We start from the raw sequence: 10,206 nt of genomic DNA, 5'->3' as shown, positions 1-10,206 counted from the left end.
TTTTGAAAATAAGTAATCAGTAAAGCAACAGGATTACTTTTTGGGGGAAGTAATCAGTAATAGTTACTGATTACCTTTTTCAAGTAACTTGACCAACACTGTAAGGCACACTTAAAATCCTTTAATTTTCTCAAAAATTGAGAGTGTGCCTTATGTATGAATTCTGGTTGTGCTTACTGACCTTGAACCGATTTTGGCGTGCAGAAATCTGTTAAAAATGTTTTAGTACAACTTTGGTAAGCCACACTGCTTGATGGATTGTCAAAGTATTACTTTTTTATATTTGAAAAGTGCTTCATCTCTTGATGACATCATCATCATGCGCTATCGCGGTAGAGCGGTATAGTCAAAATCTCTATCGTTGGCCAAATTTATATCGTTTCTATCGTATATCGTTTATATTGCCCACCCCTAGTGGGAAGTTTAAAGTAATAAGTCAAATGGCACATAATCATTCAGTTTGTGACACAGAAAATAAACAGCTGCTGAGACCAGAAGGTTTGCAGTGGAATTACATATTAATTATCAGTGATATTGAAAGGTTAGTAACAGAACAAGCTTCACTGGTTGACCAACCACAGGTCTTGCAGTATCCATATGGCAGCTGCACTCAGCATAGCTCTGTCTTGTATTTAAATGTTTTGGTTAAGGTGCAAAAATCAAGCAGCTCCTCAGGGTGGCTCCATATGACATGTTGTGCAGTGAGTGATGATGGAAAGCAGGGGTAGGAAAAAAACAAATGTCACATCTTTCATACTACCCATTCATTACACTTTTACATTTTTGAATGGTGAAAGCAAATGCCTCTAATATCAAAGACAGCGGTAATGCAGACATGACTGCATTTTGCCATTACTGATGGGTTTGGGGCTATTGTGTCATGTCTGGTGTACATGTGACACATAACTGCAGACTTGTCCACCATGACAACGCACTGGTCCTTTTCATATATGCAATACATAAATTTACTGGATTTATCAATTTGCTAAATTGTTCCTCAAGGCTTTAATCATATATAACCACACAACAGTCATAGAGGTGGGAATCACCATACATCCCACGATACGATATTATCACAATACTTAACGCACGATACAATATTATTGCAATTTTTAAAAATATTTTGCGATATTCAGATTCTGTACATGAAGGTAAACTTTATCAATATTCATTTTATCTAATATCAAAGTCTCACACTCAGTCTCTCATTTCAGTCAGCTTTATTGTTGACAAACTGAACGGTTTGTATCACAGTCTAGTCCAACTTAATGAATGCAACCATCTGGTACAATTATAGCTATTCTGAACTATGCAATTTATAAAAACTATGCAGCCCATTCAGCAACTGAAGAATTTGAAAGTAAATCAAAACAAAACATAATTTTGCATTAAATAAAAAAGTTTTAAACTTAATTAAAATAAAACATGTCTTAAATTAAAATAAGTAAACTGTCATATTTATTGCTGCCAGCTGCCAAAAACAAGTTAAACACATTTGGACAGTGAAGGAATGTCAGGATTCTTGCTCAGAAAAAGGATCAACATGCTCTGAAGTCAGAGCACAAAAACCATTTTTGTAACAAAATATCGATTTCTGCTGTCCCTGTATCGATACATTATTAGCAAACAAAATATCACGATACTACACAGTATCGATTTTTTTCCCCCCACCCCTAAACAGTCATGAAGACAGCTATTTTTTTTTTTCTCCATACGTGCACAGTACTTACTGAATCTAAGCTGAGGTAGATTAAGCTCTGTGGTGTGTTCAAGGGGATACATCACGTCTTGTAAGAGCGCCATGCTAAGTTTTATGGAAATGTGATCAGAGTGCTGCATTAGACATAAACCATTCAGATGGCGTCACATTAATGGATAAGTGTGTGTGTGTGTGTGTGTGGGGGGGGGCCTACTGGAAAGAGAGTGCTGGATAATGAATCGGATGCTGCTTTCAATCCCCTTCTACTGGATTGCAAAGTGTGATGCAATGCTCAAGTCCAACTAAGCCAACACCCGCACACAAAGCGGCCAACTGCGCTTCCTCCTGCCTTTAAGTCTAAAACAGGGATCCTGTCAACGTGGCAGGACCAGGCATGACACCGAATCCCACACTGAGATACAGAGCAAGTCCTTCTGTCAAGAATGCAGCTCTTACTTTCTCATTCTTTCCCTCCATTGACATTAGAGGAGTGGACACTTCCAAGTCTTACAAAGCTCCAGGAACACAAGAAGAAGAAAACTTCCTCTACTTGGAAAAGGAAGAACACACTCACTGAAGGCGGCTGTGCTGTGCTGATTTAAGTGTAGCTTCAGGTACAGCATATGTCAAAGTTAAAGAAAACGGAGAGAAGAAGAGTGGATATATATACACAACAAAGAACGAGAGAGCAGGCGGGAGGGAGCTGGAACAAGGCAGTGCTCAGAGCTTTGGCATGAAAAAAAGAAAAAAAACTGCTGTAGTCAGGAGAATTCCTCACGAACATCTGCTTCTCATTCCAACAATGGTGGCCTTTGATTCCCGATGCACACAACGAGCAGCACCGCCACAATCCTCTGACAGCATCTGAAAACCTGGAGTGGCACACGTGCACTGTAATCCCTCATGTGGAGCTAACCAAAAAAAAAACTGTCAAGCCAAGTGAACTAAGATTTTCATACTTTCTAGTAGGGCTGCACGATTTTGCATAAAATGAGAATCACGATTTTTTTGGCTTAGAATTGAGATCACGATTCTCTCACGATTTTCTTTTCCAGTATAAATATTTATTGCACTTATTAACTGCAACATCAACTTCGTAACAGTTGAGACTGAACATAAAAACAATAAATAAACATAAAAACAACAAATGTCTCACGTTTTGTGGTTGCCGCAAAATGTTGTACTGCTTGAAATTCCGTCTCCACTGTTGCTCGACACTGCAGTGCAACACTAGAAAAATAGTTGCGGGACGGCACTGTGTAGCGTTTGTCTAGGGTGTTGATCATTTTCCTAAATCCCTCGTTTTGCACAGTGTTGATGGGAGCCATATCTTTGGTCAGGTGATAAGTAATAGCCTCCGTAATTTCTTTGTGCCTGCGGGAGTTCGACGTGTATAGGGAAGCGCTGTATAAGGTTCCCGTTATTGATGCTTGGGTGGTTGACCGGGACGGATTTTCTCCAGTCACTTTCTCGTCATCCCTGACGTGTTCTCCGTTGTTTTTTCCCTGCCAATTTTAGCATCACACGGCACAGCTTCTGTATCACGTGGTATAAGGCTCCGCCCTTGTCATTTGTTGAGCAGGAAGAGTGAGCGCTTGTTTTCATGCAGGTTACGTCCCGGATCAAAATGCGATACAATCGTTGTCGTCTTTTTTTTTTTTTTAATCGTTGTCATTTGGAAATGAGATCGCACATAAGTATGAATCGAGATCGCGATTTTCTAACGATTAATCGTGCAGCCCTACTTTCTAGTTACTGTGAAAACTTTTTGGTGCTACTTTTAAGAGAGATTCCCAGAAAATATAACAAATACAAATGAGGTGCTATTCTTTGTCCAATATGACAGTGAACTAAGCATCCCTGGGTTTCAGACTGTTGTGAAACAAAACAAAACATCTACGAATGACACCTTTGACAGGTAATTTATTTATTTGTAAAAGAACCATAAAACGTTTAAACTGCAATAACTCAGAAGAACTTCACAAATATTAACTAAAATCCTCAATTTTAAGAAACTGAAGCACCATAAGGTCATAATATGCTATCCTCGACATTTCTTTTCTTGGGATTGAACTTTAGTCAGAGCAAAAAATTCTCCACAATGGGGTATGTGTGAGGAACAAAAACACAAGACAAATCCTTATATTATACAGACATGTTTCATGGGCTTCAGATGGTGCCCTGGCTGAAATATTTAAAGGGCACAATTTTTATAAATGGCTCCAATGACTTAATTCGAGTAGGAGCTGATCCTTTTTCCCCTCACAGTTCCCTGCCAAAAGATCAGTTTATGCAGCTAATAGGAAATGTTGCTGAGCTGACAAGTAACTCTAAATCATATTAGTCACAGGATGGCATTAACCTGCCGACTAAGACTTCCCATCTCTTCTGTTTAACTTGCTGATGGACTAAATGAGAAGAAGAATAAAATAAAAATAAAAAAAACGCTGGTGGTGGCCAGTGGTACCACTCACTGTCCATGGTATGAATTTCAAAATCCTATGTCAACTTGTTCTCGAGTTATCGCATTCATAAAACTTTCAGAAAAAATTATCTCTGACCTCTAACCTTGAGGTCAACATCACTGAGATTCACGCTCTTCTGAGAATTTTTGTAGATAAATCTATGCTATCAATTTCAGATGAGATGACTTCCTTCTTGAGTTATTGCATTCACGAGATTTTCAGAAAGCTTGACCTGAGATGTGAACTTGAATTTTAGTAGATACACCTATGGTATCGTTTTGAAACTCCTACGTCGCTTCATCCTCGAGTTTTTGCATTCACAAATTTGGTTGTCCATCTTGCCTGCCCACCTGGTAGGGTAACAACAGGACTTAACAAACCAATGGGAAACATCACGGTGGCTACACCCACCTGTCTATGAGAGACACACACAGACAGTTTTCCGATGCTAGGGCTAGTGAGCCAGTCAGACCTACAATGCACTGGCTGAAATGCTGCAGTGCACTATTTTCTCTTGAGCCCTTGCCCACAAAAACATCTAGCAGATATTGTGTGTAGACTGTCAGAATTCCTTGTCTCCTACCACCCAGCTTGCAGAGTATAAACAACCTTTTGGCTCTGAGCAAAACTAGCTCTGAGAACCAAAACCTAATTTTGGTGATTTATTAAAGGTTGATGAAATGTCTGATGAAAATCGAGGCAAGTATTCACAATGCAGACAAATCCAGCCCCAGCTCTAGAAAATATTTTGTCCCTCCATGCCAGTAGATGGATCATAAAAAAAAAGAAAAAAAAAAAGATATGATCACGTGACCTCTAAATTTTTAGGTGTCCTCTTCGACTATTCTCATGTTCAGTAATTGCTGAATGTCAGACCTGAATACAGGACAGCACTGTATTGCTGTTACATAATTCACAGAGAAAAGTCAAGGAATAGGTGCCCTCAGGGTAAACTACCACTCAACCAGTAAAATGCAGTTTCAGTATATAGGAGCCATTACTTGAATTCACTGGGGTGGTGAATTTTCAATGGTGATATATACATATATTTTTAGGATTTTAATTTTAAAATCATTTTGCATCTAAAATTTAGGCTGGAGTACGCACCCCTTCTCAAACTGCTCTCAAATGCCTGTGCATATTTATGTCAGACTTAGGATGTAATTGCTTAACCTGGCACGGGTTGGCACATTTCTGTTTTATTTTTTCCAAGCAGTTCCACAATAGGCTGTTTGTTGCCTTTGGCTCTGCATGTTTCTCCTGTTTATTCAATGGCATCTCATTTCAAAGTGTCACACGCACACACACTTTACTGGTCCAACACCTGGTATGTAGTATCTTCTTTTACTTCAGCTCTGTTAAAAGTTGCATAACTGCCACCTTTGGAAGTTGTAGCACATTGCATCCTACAAACCAGCAGTAAAAACAACATATTTCATATAATAAAACAGTTAACAGTTAATATTTAATAACATTAACTATTTAATTTATATTTTTAGCTTACAAAATTTAATAATCACAAAGATACCCATCACCTCTCGTTGCTGACTCTGGATTTATAATTCATAAGTCCTGTGTCATCATTCTATTGTTGTTGCCAAGGTTAAATCATTCTGCATCAATACCAGTATGCGATATATTTTCAGGTCCTTTGAATTTAAATATACTGGATTAGAGTTGGCTAGGTTTGCAAAGTGGCAACATGTGAAAGCACACAATACAAAACCTTCTCTTTCATCTTATAAAGGAAATTAATATGCTTAAAGTTAAAAGAATGTCCAGGTTTCCTTGTGTTTTGCCTTTTTCCCCTATCTTAAACTAAATATATTTTTGTAATCTGTAAATTGATTCAGAATGATCACATCCCTCACCGTTTGAATATGCCACTTTTCTTTCTTTCTCTACAACAAAAAGTAGTAACAGAAAGCTCCAAGAGAAAAGATTCAGGGAGTTCTCAGTGAACACCTTAAGCTCGGCTACTTTTATGGAAAAACTGCTTTAACAGTCATAGCATCTGGCATCCATGTGGCTCAGAGGAAGGACTGAGAGCTCACACACATATCTTACACTGCCGGCATTGCCAGACATGTTAGGACAGAGTCAGCAGTCGCTCCCTTCCCTCCCCGCCCAGCATTTAATCTTGGACTCTGCATGAGTAACCTCACAAACCTAGCAATCGCAGTGCAATTCACCACAGAGACGTCAACCCGACCATTACATATGCTTGAAATAGCACAAATAGCCTTAAAGGAGAGGGTTAAAAAATGAGCTGCAATTATAACAAAACCCCAACCAGAACCGGTTGTTTTGTTTCAAGCAAAGTGCTCCATTATAACTGCATGAAAATGTTTGCACAGGTGATCTAATCTGTTTCCTGTGTGCAACTACAAGGATTGTCTTCCAGTTCCTTACACTGTCACACTAGGGGAGAACCACAACACACTTTTTTTTGTTTTGTTTTTTTCTCTGGAAAAATGCTTGAACTGTACGGACCTCCTGGACACCATTTTTTATTTTTATTTTTTTTAAAAGAAAGGAAAACAAGAGCTCTAACCTGATTACCTGGTTGCATGCCAGCTACGAAGGGCTCTGGAGCATGAAAATGACCTCAACGGAAAGACAAAGTAGAGATAATTGGGCCAGTGTGTTCAGCCATCATCAAACCCATACAACACTTACAGCTGGAATTACATCATAGCATGCTGAGAAATAAATACACTTTTTCCTAACGGTTTTCTTTAGTTTCTCACTATCCGGTGTTACTGACCCACCAGTGGTCCCATGTCTCTGTAACTCATCTCACAATCAGTCCTACCAAAAACCAACAAACCAGCCTTCAGGAAACACCAAGAGCTGCATTGAGAAATAAGCCGATAATATCCTCAGGGGATGCCGGCAGGTTAAATCTCTCAGGTCCACTTCCTCAAAAAGACATGAGCTTCACTAAAGAGCCCAGCTAGCAGAGGAAAAACACAATCCAAGGAAGAAGGACATGGGAAGACAAATGCAGGAAGAGCTGACCCATTTTTTCCCCTTCTATCTCCTTAGCACACTTAAGCCTTTCAGCTGAGGTAAAAGTATACCACCCTGATGTTTTTGCTTAACATTTTTGCTGTTTTTGTCCTGTCAGAGCCAAAGTGTGTTCATGACTCTTGAGGCAATAAAACCAGTCAATTGTGAGAATTACAAAGACACATAAACAGCTTCTCTGGTAATTAGGTTAGTTTAAAACTGGCCTTTCCTGAGATACAAGCTACCTGGAGCAGCTATCTGGGCTAGATAGTAGATAGTGATGGCAGCAGAGAGCCGAGGGCACCTGTATAACTAACAGAAAAATAGATTTGAGGGTGTATACACCCTCACACTGTAGACACTGTGCAGATAATACATGCAAGATGGCAAGAGATAAAGTTTCTCATACTTCATGGCAATAACAGTAATTTCACCCTTTCTTGTGTATGTGTATCACATGGTCCTGAAACTCAAACACAGTTTCACCTTATCTTCTAGCAACAAAACCAAGGGCAGATAAAGAGAAGAGCCTTTTTAAAACACGCTTCCTAAATGGTATGATAATCCCCACATTGCATTATGTCATGCTTCTTTAGGAGAATTTGCATTGCAAGTTGAGAGTTATGTAAAATACAGGTAACGGGTTATCTTCAGTTACCTACAAAGAACACCACAGGAGTTTTCCTCTTCAGCTTTGTTACTATATGTAGGCATTTTGTACTCACTGCAGAGATTTAGTATCAAAGAAAGCCAGCCCCAAGGCTAAGGATTCAGTTGAGCTTCTGATGCTTAGTGTAAAACTGCAGAGATCATTGAAAGCTTCAGAAAAACAATCAGTAAAACATTCAGTGAAGTAATGTCAAGTGCTGTTTATGGTTTTTTAACAGAAAGGTAAAGCTAAGGGTAAAAGTTTTAGAAGGAGCTCAAAAAACATAACAGAAAACATTACACTCACAAACTTTTAGTGCAGTTAGAGAGGGGGGATTGCCTTGTGAAATTATTGACCATCCCGTCACACATTCCTACAGACTTGCATGAATGAGTCACCCACACACACCAACCAACCACCTTTGTTCAGTCATTTCCTTTTTGTTTCTAACACCAGCACTGCTCTTCCCGTGCAGACAGCACCTGCACTATCCCCCTCTCCCATTCACTTTGCTCTATATACACTATACACCACTGAGCCAAGATAGTGTCACCATATCAAAAAACATGGCTTGTTTTTCTTCCGTTCTCCCTTACAGCTGGACCAGAGACCTGGATAGCAGGTTGTATTTGGGGAATGGTCCAAGCAAAGTATCTGAATAAGCTGCCATATGTAGTGGAGAGATTTCCTAACGTTATCAGGGGGATCCCCCTTGCCTGACTATGCTGGTGTCTTCAGAGGCAGCCAGCGTGACAAGTGCAGTAATCATCACTGTGCAATGTTTATGCATTGTGCAAGAATGTTTATTACATTGCATTAATGTCCCTATTAGAGCTTGGCAAAGAAAACGAATGACAAATTAGTTAACATCAGTCCAGCTGAGAAAGCGTCGTTTCTGCTTTGGCTTCTTCTGAAATGAGGTCATTTAAATCAGAAAATGGACAATAAACCAAGGACCCATGCAAAATTTTTAGCTTTAAATAAGCAACACCTTTCCATAAACAGAATCCATAGATTCCCATTCTCCTTTGTGTCTTGATTGCCCTTTGGTCTAATATTAAACAGAGGGGGAAATTGCTGGCATTCCTGTGCGCCAAGACAACAACTTTGCAATTTGCTTAAAAGAAAACAAAAGGGGGATTTGAAGCAACAAACAACCGGGATAGGACTGCAATAGGACACGCATACTTTTTGCCATTTACGTCCCCACAGCCACACGTGTGCGGTATTTACACAACAATAATAAATCCTGGATGTTAGTCATTTTACTGTTAAACTGGACTGGATAAAAACACAACCCCCAAAACGAGATATCCGCTTCTTAATGATGGGACCAGGTTTCTGGTAATGATGACAGAAGATGGGTGAAGACGTGCAAATAAAATAACTCGTTATGTACCCTGAACAAGCTGTCTTCACGTCGTGTAAGTAAAGGTAAATAGCAGCGACTAAGTCCACGATACTCATATTTCAGGGCAACATTCCCAGTCAAATATCCTGGCAGCATCCCAGTTGATGAAGCAACGCAACTAATCTGCCCAGACTTTGCGGCAACGAATTTGAACATCCTGACCCGGAGAAAAGACGCCACAGCCCCGCTAGCTAAAGTCCTAACCGTCAGTAATCCCCCCGCGTTAAGTCATAAAAACGGCTAAAGGTATTCAAAGCATTTGGCCGGCGATGTAAAACTCACCTTTAATGACAAAACAAGTTATTCCCCTTTGAAGTGGTTAATCCAAAAGGAGTTTTTTTTTTCCGAAAAGAAAAAAAGAAAAAGAAATCCACAGTTTAGAAAGACTTCAGTAAGTTTTTAGGAAGAGTAGTCGTTCGGCCGCCTTCGGCTGGAGCCACACTGTCCGCGCTGGAGCTCCACATAGGAATACATGTGCGGTGAAGGGACGAGTGAGAGGAGGGAACCGGGATGCAGATGTGGATTTTCTGTTTACATGACCCAACAAAATAAAGCCAAACGACTATTGGCAACATATGTCAATATCCCAAAAGTATACTCAGTAATGTGCCCGGTGACAGTTTATGCCTGTTAATATGGAGAATTGCCGTGGAGCTTATAGTGCATCCCCCCTAATAGAGGTCTGATTTGGTATCTTCCACGGCCGCCTCTCATTCCATTCCTCCCAGTGTAAGACTCAACTCTGCCGCATTAAATTTGGAAGTCGCAGCAGGGAGATCGCGATAAAATAGTAACGGCGTCGTTCGTATGTATTAAAAGCCTAGCTCAAAAAGTTTGAGATGTAGGGCACTTTGTTTTATTTCAGGATCACCAGCTGTTTTGGTCTTCTTCTCCTCTTGCACTGTTATTGAACATGCAGTAACGGGCAGTATTTTCCACACGGATAAAGGAAGGATACAAAAACCTATTT

The 10,206-nt window shown here is 39.8% G+C and overlaps 1 protein-coding gene across 1 annotated transcript in view; it reads right to left on the bottom strand.

Moving 5' to 3' along the window:
* frmd6 (FERM domain containing 6) overlaps positions 1-9,800 on the bottom strand; it is a gene marked incomplete in the record, with an annotated part of 41,860 nt that extends 32,060 nt beyond the window's left edge. The window contains 1 exon segment of the mRNA XM_005946057.3: positions 9,519-9,800.
* Positions 9,801-10,206: the final 406 nt, after the last annotated feature.

The sequence above is a fragment of the Haplochromis burtoni genome, unplaced genomic scaffold, assembly GCF_018398535.1.
Source record: "Haplochromis burtoni strain Fernald_Lab_line unplaced genomic scaffold, NCSU_Asbu1 Contig_435, whole genome shotgun sequence".
Classification (NCBI taxonomy): domain Eukaryota; kingdom Metazoa; phylum Chordata; class Actinopteri; order Cichliformes; family Cichlidae; genus Haplochromis; species Haplochromis burtoni.
Note: the sequence above shows the minus strand (reverse complement) of the source record. Positions and strands in the feature narration are given on the sequence as shown.